The 22,370-nt window shown below is 39.0% G+C and overlaps 1 long non-coding RNA gene and 1 pseudogene across 2 annotated transcripts in view; both read right to left on the bottom strand.

Annotated features, from left to right (window-relative positions):
- LOC148000260 (uncharacterized) overlaps positions 1-17,430 on the bottom strand; it is a 48,127-nt gene extending 30,697 nt beyond the window's left edge. Inside the window, exons 1-2 of one of the 2 annotated variants that reach the window (XR_015641324.1) lie at positions 17,294-17,430; positions 17,044-17,159 (exon numbers count right to left, since the gene is read on the bottom strand). This is a non-coding gene — a long non-coding RNA (uncharacterized LOC148000260). The remainder of the gene's footprint in view (positions 1-17,043; positions 17,160-17,293) is intronic. The other variant, XR_015641323.1, reaches the window with a different exon arrangement.
- Positions 6,140-6,262, bottom strand: LOC120098005 (small nucleolar RNA SNORA17; annotated as a pseudogene).
- Positions 17,431-22,370: the final 4,940 nt, after the last annotated feature.

Below are 22,370 nucleotides of genomic sequence, written 5' to 3'. Positions count from 1 at the left end.
GAACATCAAGAACTATATTGAATAAGTAGGGAGAGAGTGGGCAGCCTTGTCTAGTCCCTGATTTTAGTGGGATTGCTTCAAGTTTCTCTCCATTTAGTTTAATGTTAGCAACTGGTTTGCTGTATATGGCTTTTACTATGTTTAGGTATGGGCCTTGAATTCCTATTCTTTCCAGGACTTTTATCATGAAGGGGTGTTGAATTTTGTCAAATGCTTTCTCAGCATCTAATGAAATGATCATGTGGTTCTGTTCTTTCAGTTTATTTATATAATGGATCACGTTGATGGTTTTCCGTATATTAAACCATCCCTGCATGCCTGGGATGAAGCCTACTTGATCATGGTGGATGATTGTTTTGATGTGCTCTTGAATTCGGTTTGCCAGAATTTTATTGAGTATTTTTGCGTCGATATTCATAAGGGAAATTGGTCTGAAGTTCTCTTTCTTTGTTGTGTCTTTGTGTGGTTTAGGTATAAGAGTAATTGTGGCTTCGTAGAAGGAATTTGGTAGGGCTCCATCTGTTTCAATTTTGTGGAATAGTTTGGATAATATTGGTATGAGGTCTTCTATGAAGGTTTGATAGAATTCTGCACTAAACCCGTCTGGACCTGGGCTCTTTTTGGTTGGGAGACCTTTAATGACTGCTTCTATTTCCTTAGGAGTTATGGGGTTGTTTAACTGGTTTATCTGTTCCTGATTTAACTTCGATACCTGGTATCTGTCTAGGAAATTGTCCATTTCCTGAAGATTTTCAAATTTTGTTGAATATAGGTTTTTATAGTAAGATCTGATGATTTTTTGAATTTCCTCTGAATCTGTAGTTATGCCTCCCTTTTCATTTCTGATTTTGTTAATTTGGACGCACTCTCTGTGTCCTCTCGTTAGTCTGGCTAAGGGTTTATCTATCTTGTTGATTTTCTCAAAGAACCAACTTTTGGTTCTGTTGATTCTTTCTATGGTCCTTTTTGTTTCTACTTGGTTGATTTCAGCTCTGAGTTTGATTATTTCCTGCCTTCTACTCCTCCTGGGTGTATTTGCTTCTTTTTGTTCTAGAGCTTTCAGGTGTGCTGTCAAGCTGCTGACATATGCTCTTTCCTGTTTCTTTCTGCAGGCACTCAGCGCTATGAGTTTTCCTCTTAGCACAGCTTTCATTGTGTCCCATAAGTTTGAGTATGTTGTATCTTCATTTTCATTAAATTCTAAAAAGTTTTTAATTTCTTTCTTTATTTCTTCCTTGACCAGGTTATCATTGAGTAGAGCATTGTTCAATTTCCACGTATATGTGGGCATTCTTCCCTTATCGTTATTGAAGACCAGTTTTAGGCCGTGGTGGTCCGATAGCACGCATGGGATTATTTCTATCTTTCTGTACCTGTTGAGGCCCGTTTTTTGACCAATTATATGGTCAATTTTGGAGAAAGTACCATGAGGAGCTGAGAAGAAGGTATATCCTTTTGCTTTAGGATAGAATGTTCTATAAATATCCGTTAAGTCCATTTGGCTCATGACTTCTCTTAGTCTGTCGACATCACTGTTTCATTTCTGTTTCCATGATCTGTCCATTGATGAGAGTGGGGTGTTGAAATCTCCCACTATTATTGTGTGAGGTGCAATGTGTGTTTTGAGCTTTAGTAAGGTTTCTTTTACGTATGTAGGTGCCCTTGTATTTAGGGCATAGATATTTAGGATTGAGAGTTCATCTTGGTGGATTTTTCCTTTGATGAATATGAAGTGTCCTTCCTTATCTTTTTTGATGACTTTTAGTTGGAAATTGATTTTATTTGATATTAGAATGGCTACTCCAGCTTGCTTCTTCTGACCATTTGCTTGGAAAGTTGTTTTCCAGCCTTTCACTCTGAGGTAGTGTCTGTCTTTGTCTCTGAGGTGTGTTTCCTGTAGGCAGCAGAATGCAGGGTCCTCATTGCGTATCCAGTTTGTTAATCTATGTCTTTTTATTGGGGAGTTGAGGCCATTGATATTGAGAGATATTAAGGAATAGTGATTATTGCTTCCCTTTATATTCATATTTGGATGTGAGGTTATGTTTTTTGCTTTCATTCTCTTTGTTTTGTTGCCAAGACGATTAGTTTCTTGCTTCTTCTAGGGTATAGCTCGCCTCCTTATGTTGGGCTTTACCATTTATTATCCTTTGTAGTGCTGGATTTGTAGAAAGATATTGTGTAAATTTGGTTTTGTCATGGAATATCTTGGTTTCTCCATCAATGTTAATTGAGAGTTTTGCTGGATACAGTAACCTGGGCTGGCATTTGTGTTCTCTTAGGGTCTGTATGACATCAGTCCAGGATCTTCTGGCCTTCATAGTTTCTGGCGAGAAGTCTGGTGTGATTCTGATAGGTCTCCCTTTATATGTTACTTGACCTTTTTCCCTTACTGCTTTTAATATTCTTTCTTTATTTTGTGCGTTTGGTGTTTTGACAATTATGTGACGGGAGGTGTTTCTTTTCTGGTCCAATCTATTTGGAGTTCTGTAGGCTTCTTGTATGCCTATGGGTATCTCTTTTTTTAGGTTAGGGAAGTTTTCTTCTATGATTTTGTTGAAGATATTTACTGGTCCTTTGAGCTGGGAGTCTTCACTCTCTTCTATACCTATTATCCTTAGGTTTGATCTTCTCATTGAGTCCTGGATTTCCTGTATGTTTTGGACCAGTAGCTTTTTCCGCTTTACATTATCTTTGACAGTTGAGTCAATGATTTCTATGGAATCTTCTGCTCCTGAGATTCTCTCTTCCATCTCTTGTATTCTGTTGGTGAAGCTTGTATCTACAGCTCCTTGTCTCTTCTTTTGGTTTTCTATATCCAGGGTTGTTTCCATGTGTTCTTTCTTGATTGCTTCTATTTCCATTTTTAATTCCTTCAACTGTTTGATTGTGTTTTCCTGGAATTCTTTCAGGGATTTTTGCGATTCCTCTCTGTAGGCTTCTACTTGTTTATTAATGTTTTCCTGTGTTTCCCTAAGTGTGTTCATGTCTTTTTTGAAGTCCTCCAGCATCATGATCAAATATGATTTTGAAACTAGATCTTGCTTTTCTGGTGTGTTTGGATATTCCATGTTTGTTTTGGTGGGAGAATTGGGCTCCGATGATGGCATGTAGTCTTGGTTTCTGTTGCTTGGGTTCCTGCGCTTGCCTCTCGCCATCAGATTATCTCTAGTGTTACTTTGTTCTGCTATTTCTGACAGTGGCTAGACTGTCCTATAAGCCTGTGTGTCAGGAGAGCTGTAGACCCGTTTTCCTCTCTTTCAGTCAGTTATGGGGACAGAGTGTTCTGCTTTCGGGCGTGTAGTTTTTCCTCTCTACAGGTCTTCAGCTGTTCCTGTGGGCCTGTGTCTTGAGTTCACCAGGCAGCTTTCTTGCAGCAGAAAATTTTGTCTTACCTGTGGTCCCGAGGCTCAAGTTCGCTCGTGGGGTGCTGCCCAGGGGCTCTCTGCAGCGGCAGCAACCAGGAAGACCTGTGCCGCCCCTTCCGGGAGCTTCAGTGCACCAGGGTTCCAGATGGTCTTTGGCTTTTTCCTCTGGCGTCCGAGATGTGTGTGCAGGGAGCAGTCTCTTCTGGTTTCCCAGGCTTGTCTGCCTCTCTGAAGGTTTAGCTCTCCCTCCCACGGGATTTGGGTGCAGAGAACTGTTTATCCGGTCTGTTTCCTTCAGGGTCCGGCGGTGTCTCTGGCAGGTGTCCTGCTGCTCCTGGGCCCTCCCCCACGGGAGCCCAGAGGCCTTATACAGTTTCCTCTTGGGCCAGGGATGTGGGCAGGGGTGAGCAGTGTTGGTGGTCTCTTCCGCTCTGCAGCCTCAGGAGTGCCCACCTGACCAGGCGGTTGGGTCTCTCTCTCACCGGGTCTGGGAGCAGAGAGCGGCTGCGGGCCGGGATCCGCGGGTCTATTAAGCTCATTAAATATTATCATGCTATTTATTTATTATTACATTCCTTTTTCACTATGTGGGTCTCAGAAAGCAAAATCAGGTCATTCAGTTTGGTCACAAGCACCTTTACTCTACGAGCTATCTTGTCAACCTATACAACGTGTCCAAAATCCTTGACAGCTCAAGTGCACTGTGGCTTTTTTCATGACTTATCTAATAGAGTTAATTTAGGGTTAATATTTGAAAGTGGGTTTAAAGAATGGTGTGTTTTCATTTGCTCATGCTATTCCCCAAAGGATTTCAGGCTTGATCAAAACTGGCCAGTGAGTCTATATTGCCTTCATTCGTCTTGATTACCATTGAGATTTATATCTGTTCATTTTCAGTCCTCAATTTATGGAATTAAAGAAAATCAGAAGATAGAAATTGTTTAACATAGTAATCAGAAAATATACGAAGGGAAAACCGCACTAACCTTCTAGATTCTAATGAAAACAGCAAAGTCAAGGTATAAGTGAACTTTCATATTCCACGTCTTCAGATGATTATAATCTATGTTATCTTTTTTAATTTTTTATTCATTCTGTGTGAATTTCACACCATGCACCCAATCCCACTCCTCTCCCCTTCCTCTCATATCCGCCAACCACCCTTGCAACTTCCCCTTCCAAAAGACAACATTGCTGTGGAAGCTGTAGTATTGCAGTATCGTCCACAGTATCCCGCTTTGTCCACACTTCCTTGTTTGCAATGTTCATTGTAATAAGGCACTGGTCTGGTATGAGGACTCTGGCTTCTGCTAGTCTATCAATAATGGACCCTTACTGGGATACCTCCTGGATATCCTATTGTTTCCCTGTGTCATGGGCAGCTTGAAGTTCTGGACCTGTAGGACCAGCCCGTTTATGTGCTCCAGTAGTTCATCAATGGAGTAGATGTTGGGATGGGCCAATTCCGAACCCTGGATCTGGAGATGAGAGATATCTGAGCTGGTCATCTCACTGACTCTCCTGTGTTCAGGACCAGCTCTTCCCTGCTACCCAAACGAGGTGCAGGACCCACTCCAAATGTTTCAGCTGGTAAGGGACATGGCCAGTTCTCTGACTTTCGCAACACTCAGCCCACTGTCCTGCCTGCCATAGATGTTGAGGGACAAGGGAAGGCATCACCCCTGCCCTATCTTTGCCACAGCCCAGCAGACAAGAGTTAGGGCCAGCTCTCCTGTGTTCTCACCCTCAGGCCAATTTACCTGCAACCGGCACATCCAGGGCCAGCTCTCCTGTGCTGCCCAGGCAAAGAGAAGGGCCTGCTCTCCTGTTCTGATGACTTCAGGGTCAGCTCTCCAGCACAGCAGAAGGCAAAAGATGGGACTTCTCTCCCTCACCCAAGTCACCACACTGCAGACAAGTGATGGGGCCCAGGGTCTCCCTTGCTCAGACCCTCGAGGCTGACCAACCTGCAACTCTCACAAGGTAGGAAGGTGGGGGCTCTCCCAAGTACTAAAGTTGGCTAGGGTCAGCTCTCCTGTTCTCAGGCTCCCAGGGCCAGCTCACCCATGATTCCCAAGTGAGAAGTGGGAACAGTTCTGTACAACCCTTAAACACCAAGATGTTTCCAGCAACAGTCCAGACCAGAAACATCCATGGTAACAGACCCTGCTACTGCAGCGCCATGGACCAAACAAGGCCCCTGTGGTGCACAGCCCAGTTTCCTACCGTGGTCCTAGGAGGCATTACCGGCTATTTACACCAGGCTGTTCCTCACTACCCTCAAGTCTCCAGTTTGCCTCTCTCCATTGTGCCCACGTCCTTCTGTTGCTCTGTCTTCCATTTCTTCGCCACTAACTTGCTCTTCTTAGTGATGCTCAGTATCTATGAGTGCCTGGGTCTCAGGAGTGCATTGCCCAGCTCTTGCATTATGGCACTGGATAGGGGTCATCTCAGTCATAGTCAGTCCCCCACCACACCCCAGGCCTGCATATCACTGGACTGGAGGTCATCTCAGGCTAGCTCCCTCTCCAGGCTCCATGGAGCTGGTCTGGTGGCTGTCTCAGCTCACTCACTTGGGCTGCCTGAGTAACCCCGTGAGAGTTTTCTATTTCAGGCTCACTCCTGCCCATGCGCTTTCAGTCCCAGGGAGGTTTCTTCTAGTTCCCTCCTTGCTCCCCATTCTGAGAGCCCTCCTGGGCACCAGACTGGTAGCCATCTAATGCCAGCTGCCCTGGCATCAGCTAGTCATCTTTGGCTCTCTTTTTTCTGGGAAAATCAGGCTGCTAGTCATTCAGACGGTCACAAGTCTGGACACAGACATAGTCTCTTCTCTCTGCCACTTACTCATGTGCATATGACACAGTAGCCACACCTACAAGGTCTCAAGGAGCAGGTATAAATTTTCTTAAGCAGGGAATTCATGAGTGATGGTTACTAGGAGTAAGAGGGTGACACTGAAGGAAATTTATGAGGTGGTAGAAGTGTCCCATTTTAATCGTGAATGGTTATACTACATATGCCTTTGAAGGTCATAGGCCTTCACAACTGATGAATACTATTATGCTTGAAGTATGCCCCAATAAAGATAAAATTACTGCTACTATAAAACAAATTATACCTATATAGGGATGTTGAACAGTGGTATTAAGTAAAGGATTAAATTAAAATGATATGTTAATTTGATTAGTGGTGATCCTTTTGACAAAACAAGTGCTGTCTCTGAGTCCCATCACTTTCTAGAGAATTCCACCGTTCTGCCGTTTCCTGTTACGTTGTTTTTTACTGTTGCTAGAAAGCATTGCTGTATGAAAATGCAAACCTATTCCTGGATTTAGGAACTATGATGCTTTCTTTACAGGCGCTTCTGTCCCTGTAGATTGAAGTCTCTACAAGACCTTAGTTGCATTATGAAACTACCATAAATATAGTCTAAGGAAAACCTGGGAAAGAACTCTCTCATGGGATGTCCCTCTTCTCTGTAAAATATTGATGATAGAAGTTTTCATAATAAAGTTACTTTCCATTGCATGTTTTACTCTTATAAAGTATTTCTTTGAAAAAAAACAGTTTCTTTTAAAGTACTTTATACTGAACAAATACAAGAAAATGTATTTGAACCAGTTGACAAATGGAACTGTCTTTCTGAAGTTGACCAGATAGCTCGATATTATCTGTACCTCTGGGATTTGCCCCTTTGTTGAGGTAGCATGACTTTTCTTGTCTTCAAGGACCCTGATTTATCTTAAAAAATGCACAGAATTTGAACAACCAAGCAAAATGCTATGTAATTTGGGGAGGGGGTAGAAAACATGCCACTACTTGGAGAAAAACTTGAGGCACAAACCAGGATCACTACAAAATTGTTATTGGAGAAAAATGGTTGGAGAAAGCCCAGAGTGTTTCTACACACTGGCTATACTTGATAAAAATCGACCAAAGGGAATTCCTTAGAAGAATAGCAAGCATTCTCTTATGATCTTGCTCTGCTACTGGGCGCTCACACTCACGCCTTTCTGAAAAGAATAAATCTGAATGCGCATGTGTTCATCAAAAGCCAAGCCGTGGAAATGTAGCTTATAATATCTCCTGGCTTTCGTCTTCCTCTCTCCGAAATTATCTTTTAATAAATGGTGCCCACTTTTTTGTGTTTTATCCAACAAGGACTGTAGGAGTGTACTCACGTACAAACACTGAGCTTTGACCTGCGACATCAGCTTCAGATACCTAAAACTCTACCTCCCGTGGACAGGGTCATATTCTCCCTTTCTTTTTCCCCTGTCTGACTCAGTTTTAACCCCATTGTAGATCATGATGAATGAATTCAACAGACCTTATTTGTTTGTGATCACATAAAATTAAAAACAGTCAGACAGAACCTGGAAAAGAAAGTTTACTTTAGATATAGTTTTCATGAGCTACTATGAGGTTTCTATTTACTGAATTCCTATTAGATGTCTACAAATTGCTGAGCTGAGGATATGGCTCAGTGGGTAAGGGGGCTACTACCGAGGCAGAGGGTCCTGCGTTCAAATCTCCAGAATATATGTCAAATCTGGGCATGACAAGCGTACCTGAGTCTCCATTGTTGAGCTGTGGAGACAAGCTAGCCTATCTAGACAAACCAGAGAGCTACAGTTCAGTAAGCAAACCTCTGTTAAGGGAGTATGGGGTTTCCCAAGGTTATTGCTTACCTGAAACCTATGTATCCACTCATTAGAATATGTTTTTGGCTTGTGTCTTTCAGCTATGACTTCAATGGTTTTCTCATCTTGACGAAACACTTGAACTGTGGTGGTGCACTATGATTGCACTTTTTGTACTTTTAGGTGTAAGAAAAAAACTAAGTTACTTCCTCCTTCTTGACAGTTTCGTGACAGTGGATCAGTTTTTGCTGGAGAGACTAGGCACCTCAGAATATGATCACTTTTACTTTCTTATTTCATGGAAAACTTACACATTATGCTTTATAGCTTCTCATCAGCATGTCTAAGTTGATTTTCAGGGCCATGATGTAAAATTAGAATTACAAGTACTAGGGTATCATAGCAGTCAATCTGATGGTTGTTCACTAACTAGTAGAGATATTGTATAGAGAGTTTGGATACACTGGACAAAGCCTAGCTGGGGTTAGCCAAGAGAACACAAGATTTAAGTATGCTATTCAAAAATGGCAAAAAAAAATCAAATGCAATCTCTAGTTTATTTATGGAAATGTGTAATAAGTATTTTCAAACTATAGTTAACTTCAGAAAGCAAAACTATAACTTACATAGAAGAGGTGCTACTGTAAATAGCACCACTTTATAAAGAAAATGTCTGAGAGATTCTTAAGATAATGTTGTACTTTATATAATTATCAAAGGCATGAACTAAGTTAACAAGGGGACAAACTGTTCTAATGAATTAGGCACTAATACTTCTATTCTAAAAGATACTTATGGGATGACTTTATAGATGCCCTTCATAATGATTTTGAACTTATTCAACATTCGCAAATGCCTCTTGTGACTTGTACAAATTCCTCTAGGTACCAATTTCCGCCATCAAGATCCTTATGGTACTTCCTTCAAATATATCTTTTTATATGCCCTCTCTTTTTTCCCTCTTCTTCCCTACTTAATAGGGTTTGATAAAGACCAGTTTTTAAAAGAAAGAAAGAGAAATTATCCTATTGTGGCCATTTGAGCCAGTCAACAGACTCTAAAGCTGTGAGGGTCTAATGACAATGTCTTTTTTTTCCAAGTAGATGGTCTTTTAAATCACTTCTGTTCACAGGGGGGCATACTTGACAAAGACAGGCAATTTGGAAGAATGGATGAGAGTACCAAATTGGATCTATTCCTACCTAGATGCAATTGTGTGCAATGTTTAGCTGACATAAAGCAAAAGGAATGAAAAAGGGTAGCTGCAAAAGGTTAGTGTCTCACCTAGTGTCAATAAGCTTGAGGATATTTGTGTAGTTATATTCTCTCTTCTCTCAAGTACGATGCTATGCTATGGTGTCAACATGTGTTCCTTTGTATAATGGTCTTGGACCCATCACAAGAGAGATGAATAAAAACAAGGTTGAATTCTATTCACTATGACTTCCTCAAATATTCTCTCTCCAACACATCTCAGAGAACAGGCGTCTCCCTGTTCCATGGGGTTTCTTTGTCTCCTCTTTCCTCACCATCATACATGTGTCATCATGTTACCGTGACTTCCTTCAGGATTCTTTACTCACACAAAGCTCATGGCTTTATTGTGAACTCCCAACCTGAAACTGTCTTCCTTCTTTCCTGTTTGTGAATCAGATAAAGATAAAGAATGTCTCTTTTATGGTCCACATTATTTGTTAGTAACTGTCTGTGTGAGATCAGGCCACTATATCCAATGTATTCCATGCACTGTCTTGCTTTCTCCATTAATATTCTGAAACTATAATCTAATCATGGCATAAATTTTCTTGGTTTAATCTTTAAATCCAAATGAAATTCAAATATTAAAGCTAAAGTCTTTATCTGAGACACTAGTGTAATTATTTGCTCTCAACTTTGTCCTCCTGAATTCTCTATGGCTGCATATGCTCAGGTCCTGCTTGGCTGCTTTATGGTTCACCTGCCTTTCCTGAAGCATACCCTGAGGTATTAAAGGGACTGTGCTTGCAAGAGCCTGTCCTTTAACCTAACTAGCTCCCTGGCTTGTTCCAGTAATACCTTAGGAGCTCTTTTCTGATTCTGCCTTGCCATCATCATAAACTGTACCTTAGTATGCTGGCTACCACAGTTGTTTACATGTGTCTCACACACACACACACACACACACACACACACACACAATGTGCTCTATTTATGTTCAATAGAATGTTTTGAGAACACTGAGTAGAAAACCAGTAAACACTCGTTGACCACATTCTAATCTCATGACTGAGTGTAACACTGCCCGGATTGGCAATTGATCTGACTTCAAGTTTACTCTTATATGCATGCTTTATTCTCAACCAACACTTAAACTAACGATGATATTTGTAAACAAATGCTCACAAGTCACCTCTGCTTGTGAACCTGATAGCGAGCTCAAATATCAACTGTCATCAGCAAACTCTTGCTACAGACTTACAAGGCTCCTTCTTCAGTCTCTCCACCTCCAGAACCCTTCCATTAACCTAGTTGCTGAGGTCATGCGTGACTAGCCTTCTCTCCCCCCCACAATCTCACTAGCCAGCACTCTCAATCCTGAATCGCATTACTTCTCACTTCCTTCCTGTTACCATTTGATGTGTAGCCTCCATAGTTTTTTGTGTTTTTTTTTTTAACTAAGCCCACCATGGTAGTGACCAAAACTGAAAGTTGGGCTTCTATTCAAGCCTTACAATCCGTTCAGTATGGCAGCAACTGAGACTGAAATGAATACAGACATGATCACAAGTCCTGGCCATTATTATCTGAGCATGTTCACAACTCACACACTCTTGTCTTTCTTTATTTAGTTTGTGCCTCTCATCTGCTTTCTGTGGAAACTTATTCCTCTCAAGACAAAAGGAATTTTTATATGGTGTGCTCACTGCTTCAACCAGTAGTCACCTAGTGATGTTTCTTAGATCTGTGGCTTAATTCTGTTTCTTTTAACCGAAGTGTGCTTTTGCGACCCCTCAATTCTCTGCTCCAACCCTTAGCCCTAACAGCGTGTCTGATATGCCATGTATATTATGGGTGACCAACGTGTGTGCATTGCCTTCTGCCTTCTGTCTCTGCACTTGTTTGTGTAATTGCTTCTCTAGAAAATTGACTTCTCTCCCACCCTTCTAGTTACAGCTCCAATGTACTTCTCTGATAGAACTCTTCCCGACAATGCCAGGTCAAAGTCATCTCTGAATGTCTTGTCTGCTTGGTTAAAACCCCTTTGTTTTCATTTATGAATCATGTGTTCTTTGATCTCAATGTTCTCTCTAAGTTGTATTCAACTGTTTGAATTGTCAGCACCAGTTGGATCAGAAGCTGGAGGCCATTCAACCATTGCTAAGAAATCCTGGAAGTAAAAAAAAATATTTACTGAGAATTGTCACTAATTATTTTAAACTGGCAGAAATTCATGTTCTGCCTTTTAAATATTTAAAAGTTAGCTGGCGACCAGGGAGCTGCCATTATGGAAAGGTCTGTGAGGCAGCATGCTACCATGGTCATTAAAGCCTTTCTTTCTGCTTCTCTCTTACTAAGAAACAAAAGAGCAAAAAGAAAACATGGGAAATGAGCAGACAGGGAATTTCCATGAGAGGACTTTTCAGAGAAACTTCATGGAATCCTGGCTGTACTTGTCTAATGACTACAGTAGCCTGAGAAGCCTCCTGGAAGGCTCTCAGGGTTTCTGCAGTAAACTTACAGAGAGAATGATTTTCAATATACAGATGATTAACCCAAGGGGAAAATGTTCAATTATTCTTGAGAGAGCTTTTGGAGCTCTTCATAACTTTTCTAGTTCAAAACACAGAAACAAATGGGGAGTCAAGACAGAAAAGAAATGAACAAACAGAAAATTAGGTTTAAAACCACAGAAACTATAACCTAATTAACCGACAATAAAATAAGTCATCGATATGTTGCAAACAGTTTATTCCAAATTGGTATAGATTCTGCACAGCAATTCTATTCAGCATTGAGATGCTTAGAATATGGCGAACATTATGAGCAGTGTTAATAAAACTGCTGTTGTTCTTCACTGGGTCTTGGTATGGATCATGCTCTACTACTTCAAATTTTGTCTAGGGGTAGCAAGAAGGTTCAGTGGAGTGAGGTGCTTCTCCTAAGCCAACTGAGTGACTATTCTGATCTCCATATATAAGTGTTTCAGTTTTATTTCTGTTTCTGTGATAAACAACCCTGGCCAAATTTTTAAAAGAGAGGAAGAGAGAGAGAGAGACCAAATTTTTAAAAGAGAGGAAGAGAGAGAGAGAGAGAGAGTGTGTGTGTGTGTGAGAGAGAGAGAGAGAGAGAGAGAGGGAGGGAGGGAGGGAGGGAGAGAGAGAGAGAGAGAGAGAGAGAGAGAGAGAGAGAGAGAGAGAGAGAGAGACTTAGGGGAGAGAAAAGGTTAGTTTTAGCCCACAATTCCAGGTTACAGTCCATCAGAGCACAGAAAATTAAAGTGCCAGGAATGTCAGCAGCTGATCACATTTCCCTAATCAGAAGGGAGAAGAAGTGAATACACACGTGTTCACTTACTTGTTTCATTTACATTCAGCTCATCTCTTTCACTCATATAATTCAGGATGCTCTTCATAGGGAATTGTGACCTCTACAGTGGGCTTGTTCTTCCCACATTAATTAATGTAATCAAGATAACCTCCCCCAACACACACACACACACACACACACACACACACACACACACTGAGAGAGAGAGAGAGAGACAGAGAGAGAGACAGAGAGAGAGAGAGAGAGAGAGAGAGAGAGAGAGAGAGAGAGAGAGAAGACATGCTCACAATCCAAGCCGCTGAAGACAATGCCTCATTGAAATTCTTTGCTTAGGTGTTCTAGGCTGTATCAAGCTGACAATTCATCACAGCACATAAAGAGCCCAGTTGTAGAAACATGTACTTATAACTTCAGCACTGGAGGTAAAGACTGAAAGATCATGGGGATTTGCTGGCCAGCAAATCAACACATCACATATAGCTACCTGAGCAAGCACAACTTCACAAAATGCCATTTACACCAATAAAATAACGCTATCCAAAATTATGAGTAGAAGATGATAGTTAGTATCTATCATGCATGCACCTGAGATAGTAATGTAAGATGCCAGTAGTTTGAGGCAACACAAGGCTACATGGTGAGTTCAAGACCAACCTGAGCTACACAATGAGACCTTGGCTAGAAAAACTAAAACACTAGTTGTGTTGAAGATGTTTGCTAATCATATCTACTCATCATTTTAAAGTCAGTTATGGAGAGAAAATAATAAACTTGAGGTAGACTTCTCACAATATCTATAGGACAAAGCTGACTGTTGAACTTTGATTTCAAAACCAAAGTGCAACTGGCAATCAGCATACTTGACTCCTGTGTTCCCAGTAGGAACCAAGACAGATGACATGCTCAGACATCTATGATCACATTCATGAGTGAATGGATTCATTTTGGAAATCTAGATTGACTATAAAATGTATGTATTAAATGTTAGCTAGATTAATCAATCAAATAAAAGAATTTATGCTTTCCATATAACTTTCATACTTCAATTACTCTTTAGGACTATGTAGTTTTTTTATATATTGTCTCAGATGTATTCATGGAAGAAAGCTCCATAAAATATATTTCTTTAATTCTCAATGTAGAAAGTAGTACATCTTTTACAATAATTTAACTTGCTTTTAATTCATAATAATTTTGACACAACTTAGTCACTAAATTCATCTTATATTACAAAATGTGCTGACTTGACATAGGTGAATTTTTAATAATAGTCATTTAAAATTTTAGATATTCAGTTCAGAATTTCAAGTAAAATTATAATTCTTTATATTTACAAATGCCAGACTTTATGTTCATGTAGGAATCGATTATATGACAATGTTTCCACATTCTTTTCTCAGGTGATCACCTTTGTGAAGTAAGTCTTTTGACAGATAAGGAACATAAGTTCATTAGAGGAAATGACAAACTGCAAAATTGTACAGCTTGCATGGGGACAGAGGTAACCCTTATGCTGTGGATACCAAATCTTCCTTCGACAGTCTTTATGCTTCATCTTAATTATACTTTTGACTATGGATAAGCTACTCCAATTCAATTTTACAGTTGCCTTTTTAATTTTGTCATTATTATTCCTAGTCCCCAAGTGAAGTTTCTTCAGCAATGAAATGCAGACGTCTTCTCCTTGCATTCCAGAGAGCAGAGTGGAAAGTCACAGGAGAACCACTGAGACGACAACACATATTAACCTGGTGTCATTACCACATCCCGAAAGTATAAGCCTCGTTTATTCTCTGAACCTCACGTCTCACATGTGTAAAAGAAGGAAAAATGATGAAAATAAAAAACTGGCTTCATGGGTTTAAAGAGGTGATGGAGTAAAATATTTATGCACAAAAGCAAGTTAAAACATGTAATTTCACATATTTAGAAATGGGGCATTATTCAAGAGCTCTAAAAGAAGCCAAAACAGTAGGTCTGTCTCAAACACCAAACAAATATACTACATGCCTCTTCTGTGCAAGGTTCTGAACAGGCAGGAAATGAATTTCACATCCCCATTTTACTATTGATAATAAGAAAAGCTTGTGGGATGCCACACTCTGTCCTATGACATCGACTATGTGCCCTGGATGCAAATAATGTGTTCAGAGGCAGGCAGAAAAGGGAGCGAATATGTGCAGGAGTCTTGAAGGGATAAATGCTCAGAGATGGGCAAGTCCTCAAGAAGAAATAGAGTAAGGGGGCATTTCACCAGAAGATAAAATTTAAGAAATAAAGAGACAGGATCAGGTGAGAATACTCTCATACACAGAGGGCTCTTGGACTGTTGAAGTTTTGAGTGAAATGGGACAAACTTCTGAGGATTTTCCACTATGTAAAATTTTATTTGATTACATTTTTTGTGATATAATACTGATCTCTTAATATATGGCCCTATCTCTTGGTGTTCAGACTTGTCTTGAGTGATATCATCTCCTTGGGTGTATGCTGGAGTCACTGACTTGTTTTTAACCAACTGAACTCTGAGGCATGATGGGAGCTCATAGCTGAGAACAGGGTGCACAAGACTGCTTCTATCTAGGGTGATTTTGACATCTCTTGTTACTTTGCTCTCTTGGCTCTGACAAAACACAGCCACATACAACTGACAACAAAGAGCTTGGGGGAAACGCAAAGCCCTCAGTCTATCAATCTGCAAGGGTAATAACTGACATATCAACCTTGAAGACAAAATTTAAAGGAAAATTCGCCTGTTGAAAACTCAACTGTCAGATATCTTCTGTGTGATGTTATATGGTACCTCATATTTTGTTCAGATGAACTTAGATTTATATCCACATAGACTATGAGATAGTAAATGTATGTTGCCTTACAGCACTAAGTTTTGGATAGTTGTTATGAGGCAGTAAGAAACTATTGCACAGTACAGCAGTTGGAAATTAAAAGATTGGTGGTTGTAGGAAGCCGGAAGTTTCCATGGCTTGACCACTTTAAATATAGGAAAAGTGACAGGATTCTAGATCTGTTTCTGACTGGTTTTACTTTTAAAAGCGGTTTTCTATTTAACATGTCTGTATAGTAAAATGCTTGGGAAGATAGCTGCATGTGGAAACTCAAGAATTCAGTAGGCAAAACATGAACAGACTTAAAAACATGGGGCTACAAGCAATTTGTAACATCTATAGTTAGAGGGGTGAATGGTCCTAAAACACACTGGTGTCTCAATGCTAGAGAAAAGGCAGAGAGTTCCCATAACAAAGCTATGGCCTCATAAAACATGTTGTCCCCTTGATTATCTGCCTTCTTCATAGAAATGAGTCTTGGAATGGAAAGACCTAGAAAATATTTTTATAATGAATAGTCTGCATCAATAGGGAATTTAAATTTTGTTGGAATTCACCAACTTCAGGCTCATTATGAGGTGAGTGACTATTGTTTTACAATGATAGGGCTGTGAGAAAAGAGCATTTCCTGTATGTCACATGAGTAAATCAAGTCAACGGCAGGAAAGGAAGTCAGTGAAAGCATCCACAGAAACCACAGAAACTTGAACATGATATATGAATGTGAGCAAGAATCTCGCTCAAGCTAACCTTTCAAAAAGAAATAGTGCCTATGCTCCCTCATCATGATTAAGCCATTGCTTACCTGCAAAGCACTTGAGTAAATGCATAAAAAAATTCTACTCTTAGAAGGCAAAGACTTCCATTGGAAACAGCCTTATGGTACAGGGTCTTGTGAGTTAACCTACTAATTAAGACCTGAGCTTCAACAACAGCCACCATATTCTAGATAGACTACACTTAAACTCTGCCACGAAAGGTAGTCACTCACCTTATGAGCTTGAAGTTGGTGAGTTCCACCAAAATTTAAATTCCCTATTGATGCAGACTATTCGTTATAAAAATATTTTCTAGGCCTTCCCATCCCAAGACTCATTTCTGTGAAGTAGGCAGATGATCAAGGAACAACATGTTTTGTGAGGCCATAGCTTTGTTATTGCTACTGGTGATCCTTTAAATCAATATTTGTAGCCCTATAATCTATTCATTGTTTTAAATATATGCCAACCTAATTTTCCTATGTCACCCTCACTACTCGCTTCCTTCCTTGAATGTTACTAGCCTCTAAATATTTAGTTAACAGGGATAAAGGTGGAAATCTTTACAAGAGGACTGTAAGTTATTTTCTTCTAGAAGCTTAAATAAAAATGAGCAATTCGTTAACTGCTGCCTGTAGTGTCATCTTTCAAGTTTATGGGTATTAGCACATTAAAACACAGATGTTAGAAATCTGAAGTAGAGTAAGCAAGTAAAATAATTACATAACGAGTGCTGGGTCTAAGATTTGTAGGTCACACTTTTTAAGCAGTAATACAATATACAAATAGGAAAGTCAAGGTCCATTGGGAAAGAGAAATAAAAATAAATTATAAATATTATAAAGCTGACAAATGCCATATGCATTATAAACCTTGGGAGAATTATATGACATTTGATTACCTGTTTGATGTTTCCTTTGTTCTAGTATCATTTCTGTTACTTTGATAAAAATTCTCTGACAAAAAGCAGCACTGGGAAGAAGTTCCAAGTTCTCAGTTCCAAGGTATAGTCCATCACTGTGGAAAAATCAAGACAGAAATTAGTCCCATCACATCAATAGTCAAGGGGAAAGGGAAGCAAAAAGTACATCCTTGTTTACATATGTTTCTCTCCACCAGCTTTCTCCTTTCTTATACTCTTTAGAACTTACTTCGTCAATGAATAGTGCCATCCACAATAAGCTAGCTGTGTCTTCGTACACCAATTATCAATCGAGCCAACCCCTGATATCCATGCCCATAGTCCATCTGAAGCTATGTACTTCCTCATTAAGGTTTTTTAAGAAGTGACTGTAGGTTTTGTCAAATTGAGAGTAGCCTTACACTAGGTCTGGTGCAGTACAGGGCTATGATCCTAGCACTCCAGAGGCAGAGGTAACTTGATCTCTGTGAGTTCAAACCCAGCCTGGCCTGCATAATAAGTTTCAGGACTGCCAGGGTTACATGGAGACCCTGTCTCAAAACAAAACCAAATGAAACAAAGCTCTAATTGATTGGCCTTATTATATGATTTCTAGTTTTTGTTTTTGTTGTTTTGTTTGCTTCCTCGTGGAAATGATTTTGTAACACAATTGTCTAGAGATAATAGAGTTTAATGCTTGCCACGCAAATTATCAGTCTGTGTGTGTGTGTGTGTGTGTGTGTGTGTGTGTGTGTGTGTGTCCATAGAGGAAAATCTTTCTGCTTCAATTATTGTTGATAACCAAATATTTTCCAAGTTTCTAATCATATTTGTTAAAACATTTCTTATACATATAAGCTTTAAATTTCTCACAAAATCTTGAGTTTTCTTATTGTATAATCAGCAATAAATTTATGCTTAATATTTTTCTTAAGAAACATCTGTTACAGTAAACTACTATTTTAGTGGAGTCTAAACCTTGGTTATACAATCTATTTGCCATGCTAAAATAATTTATTTTGAGGTAATTTGTGGTTCTTATTATATTTCCTTTATATTATATTCATTTTTATTTGATTTTCATTTTCTACTGTTACAAATTATGTGAAGATAAAAAGAATAAGTAGCATGTACATTTACAAAATCAGAAGTTCAGAATTTTTGACTTTGTTGAAACATTCCAAAAATGACCTTTAAAGTTGCCTTTACAGTGCATGACATTGATGTTACTTTTCCTAAGACAGAATTCAAAAAGCCCCATAGTTTCCACCACCAGTTGCCACAGGACACCTTGAGGACGATAAAGTAAGTTATATCTCACTATTTAAGGTTGTGCCCTTTGGTGAAAGATATACACACACAACACACAACTATGTGCATTCTCACAGAGGCAACCCAAGAAGTCCCTCTTTCATGGAAAATCCAACTCTATTTAAATGAGTACAAAATACAGGAAAATTTAAATTATAAATTTCATGCTCCACAATCTAGAGATGAAGAAAGAAATAAGACAAGTCTTTCCATTAGAATTCCAGATCTTTGCAACATCTCTTTTAAATTCATGGTTAATCAAGTAAAGATGACCCATTAGCCGCTGGTAAAGGGTTATTTATATGGTTATAGAAGCATCTCAGAAGCGTTTGGCCTCAAATCCTTTCCAACTTTGCATTATTTGTGGTTTAAGGCAAACATATAATTCACTCATCTGCTGACTCATCTCTTCTGTTTTTCTCCTTCTCTATAAAACCCTGTGTGAGCACTTCACCCTGGCAGATGGAGACAGAAGATACATGCTGCCCCTCCAGGGGTCACACTCTAATCACAGGGACAGGAAAGTCAATGAAGGACAAAAAGCACATTGAAATATGTGCTGGGAAAGAACTAAGCATGGTTCTAGAAACCAAATGGAGACGAGTCAGAGGTGCTTCACTTGAAAGAGATAATCAGAAAGCAATGTGCCCAAGACACCTGCTGGAAGATAAGACGAGTAAATGTAATCAAAGCAAGACAGATGAGAACATGAGTAGAGGAAAGAATTTATACAAAGAATGAAGGTGTTCACAGCTAGCACCTATTCAATAGTTAACTTTATAAGTAAGTTTCTCATGTTACTTCATGACGGAATTGGGATTAAAAACAAGACAGGATGACTAGAAAGCCATTTCCCATTCCTTAAAAATAATAATGAAAATAATCATAACAGAATAATAATACATATAATTACATACCTTTATAATATATAGAGTAGTAAGGAGCATGTCCCTTCCTATATAAGACAGTCCCCACTTTATTTCTTTTCCTTTTTTTCTAGAATTATCTATCAAACACATTCATTTCGCTAGACTCTCTCTTTTGTAGAAATTTAAAATGCTATTTCAATGCCTAACAATATTTATTTTCCTTAAGGATACATTATCACATGGAAAGTAAACCATGATAATTCTGGGGAAAAAAACTATAGTATCAGATTATGTTGTTTTCTTATAAATAAGACATAAAATGCATGGGAAGAAGAGCCTTTGTACCAGATCACAACAGGAAGAGCACTTCCAGGTTCCCAAGTATCTCTGTTAGGACTTCAAACTTATTGATATGGACATCTCTTGCCTTCAAAATGACCCAACCCTCAGCAGCTGAAAAAACCATGTGACTTTGGGGCACTTAGTTTTGAAGCATGTGGGTGGCCGTAGCTATTCCCTCATTTACTGCCATCAGGTGATGGATGAAACAAGATCCTTTGAAGAGCAGTAGAGGACTGAGAAGATCCCCTCAGATCTTCTCTGCAACTTTCTCTCTCTCTCTCTCTCTCTCTCTCTCTCTCTCTCTCTCTCTCTCTCTCTCTGTGTGTGTGTGTGTGTGTGTGTGTGTACATTTCTTGCCATGGTTGACTGAACCCTCTGAAACCACGAGCAAAAATAAATCCTTCCTCTTTAAGATTTTCCTGACTAGGATGTTGATCAAGCAAGGCAAAAGGACCTGAGACACACCTCTCACATAGTTTCTCAGTATATGCTAAGTTGGGCTGTCTTCTAAGACCGTGGTATTAAGACAGTGGGATAATAATAATTAATCCTGCTCAGGATTCTGGCCCAAGTATTCTAGAAATTCAAGTCTCTCCTACCTTGTTTTTATTTTCCTAGCCTTCTTGAGTGACAGGCTCTCAAAAGTCCACTTCTACCATCTACTGTTAGTAATGAAAAGGACATACAATGTCCTACACTTAGAGTAGGACATGGGTTCTACCCGCCAATGGAACAGTATTCAGGAAACACTGTGAATGGATTATGACACTGTGGCCATCTTTGAAAAACAGCTGCCTTGCTCACTTTGCTATTGAATTTCAAGAACTAACTGATGAGAACTATTTTGTTTTTTTATTATTTAGTAATGTGGCCATTAAATAAGAAGCAAATCCACTCACTTCAAAACTAGTTAAACATTTAGTATACACATACACACTGGGCATGGAGAGGAAGCCCTAGGGGCCCAACTGTCTTCACTTCTGCAGCGCTGAGATTAGAAACACACACTACTTCTTTGGCCTCCTATTGCATACATTCTGAGGATTATACTTACATTCTCACACATTTGCCTGCACTATGTCACTAGGCCATGCCTGACTTTTTAGTAGTCACTATTTACTGAATGAATGAACCTTCCTGAGAACCTTGTCCTAGATTGAGCATCGGAGGTCAAGTGCTCTTTTTCTGAAGGTTTGTAAGAACAAAGGATGCTGAAGACACAATGCTTTCTGTCAGAAGTCATCCCAAGTCCCTTTACGAGTTCCTCCATTTAAGGCTCCTTAATCCTATACCAACATCCAGAGCTTTAAAGAGGAACAGTAAGAGATAGAAACCAGACTGGGAGAATACTAATTAGGCAAGCAGTGAGTTAAGATGGTTCAGAAAAAGAAGGAAATGGACAAACATTAATAATCTGAATAGAGTTATAGACATGTAGAAGGTATAACAATCAACCTGCATTATTTTCTTTAAAGGTTTGACCTTTTCTTCGTGTTTAAAATGTCAGGTTTAACCACTTTCCATTCCCCTTTCAGAGTTCTCTTTTCTGTTTAATAATTAGAAATGTAGATTCAAGGATAAACAGAAACCAATAGTCCAGTGATATTTTAATCTAATTCTCTGAAATCATAAGGTTCCAGCCAGCCAGTTACCTAAGATATACACTTGATATAATATAAACACTGGAGGGAGATAGATCTTTGTAGGTTTGAGGCTAGCTGTCTACATAGTGAATTCTAGGTGAAGGCTATATAGAGAGAAACTTTTAGATAGATAGATAGATAGATAGATAGATAGATAGATAGATAGATAGATACATACATACATACATACATACATACATACATACATACATACATACATAGATACATAGATACATAGATAGATACATAGATACATAGATAGATACATAGATAGATACATAGATAGATACATAGATAGATACATAGATACATAGATAGATACATAGATAGATACATAGATACATAGATGATAGATTGATGATATATAGAAGATAGATGATAGGTAGATAGATACATAGATACATACATACATACATACATGATAGATAGATAGATAGATAGATAGATAGATAGATAGATAGATAGATAGATGAATGTTGAAATATCAGAGGTAACCCAGACTTGTTCACTTCTGCAAGAGCTTTGATTGGTACAAATCTGATTTTCAAGAGGAAATATACAATCACTGATTATATGATTTCTTAAGATATGATGTAAATTTATAAAGTATGTCACCAACTGTTTGGTGAAGGGACATCAGATGAATCTCTCTTTTTTCCTCTATCACAGAAAGATTTTATAAAGTATGTATTGTCTGCCCTTAAAATTCATCAATATTCTTAATTATTCTATTCTAGAAAAGTCCTTTACTGTGTTTTAAATGTGTTCACCAAAAAGTTCATGTGGTAGAAACTGGGATCTTTTAATTCATGGCTAAATGACATTTGTAGGCAGGGACTTTCAGATGTAACCAAGGTTAAATAAGGTAGGATCCCCATGATGTCATTACTGACTTTATAAGATGAGGAAGAGTGTTTTAACCTTGTACGTTGGTTCACTCTCATTGTGTGGTGCCCTTTGCCTTTTTAGAATACGTCAAGAAGCCCCTTAGCAGATACCAAGCAGATGCTAGCTTCATGCCTTGACCTTCCAATCTCCAAACATGGAGCTAAATAAACCTTTGCTCTTTCAAATTACTCAGGCCATTGTCCTCACGGGAACAGAAAATGGATTCACATATACCTTTATAAACCTTGAGGCATTGCTGCTTTTTATTGTGTGT

The sequence above is a fragment of the Rattus norvegicus genome, chromosome 17 (genome assembly GCF_021556685.1).
Source record: "Rattus norvegicus strain SHRSP/BbbUtx chromosome 17, alternate assembly SHRSP_T2T, whole genome shotgun sequence".
Lineage (NCBI taxonomy): Eukaryota > Metazoa > Chordata > Mammalia > Rodentia > Muridae > Rattus > Rattus norvegicus.
The sequence above is the reverse complement of the archived record's forward strand: the minus strand, read 5'-3'. Positions and strand labels throughout refer to the sequence as shown.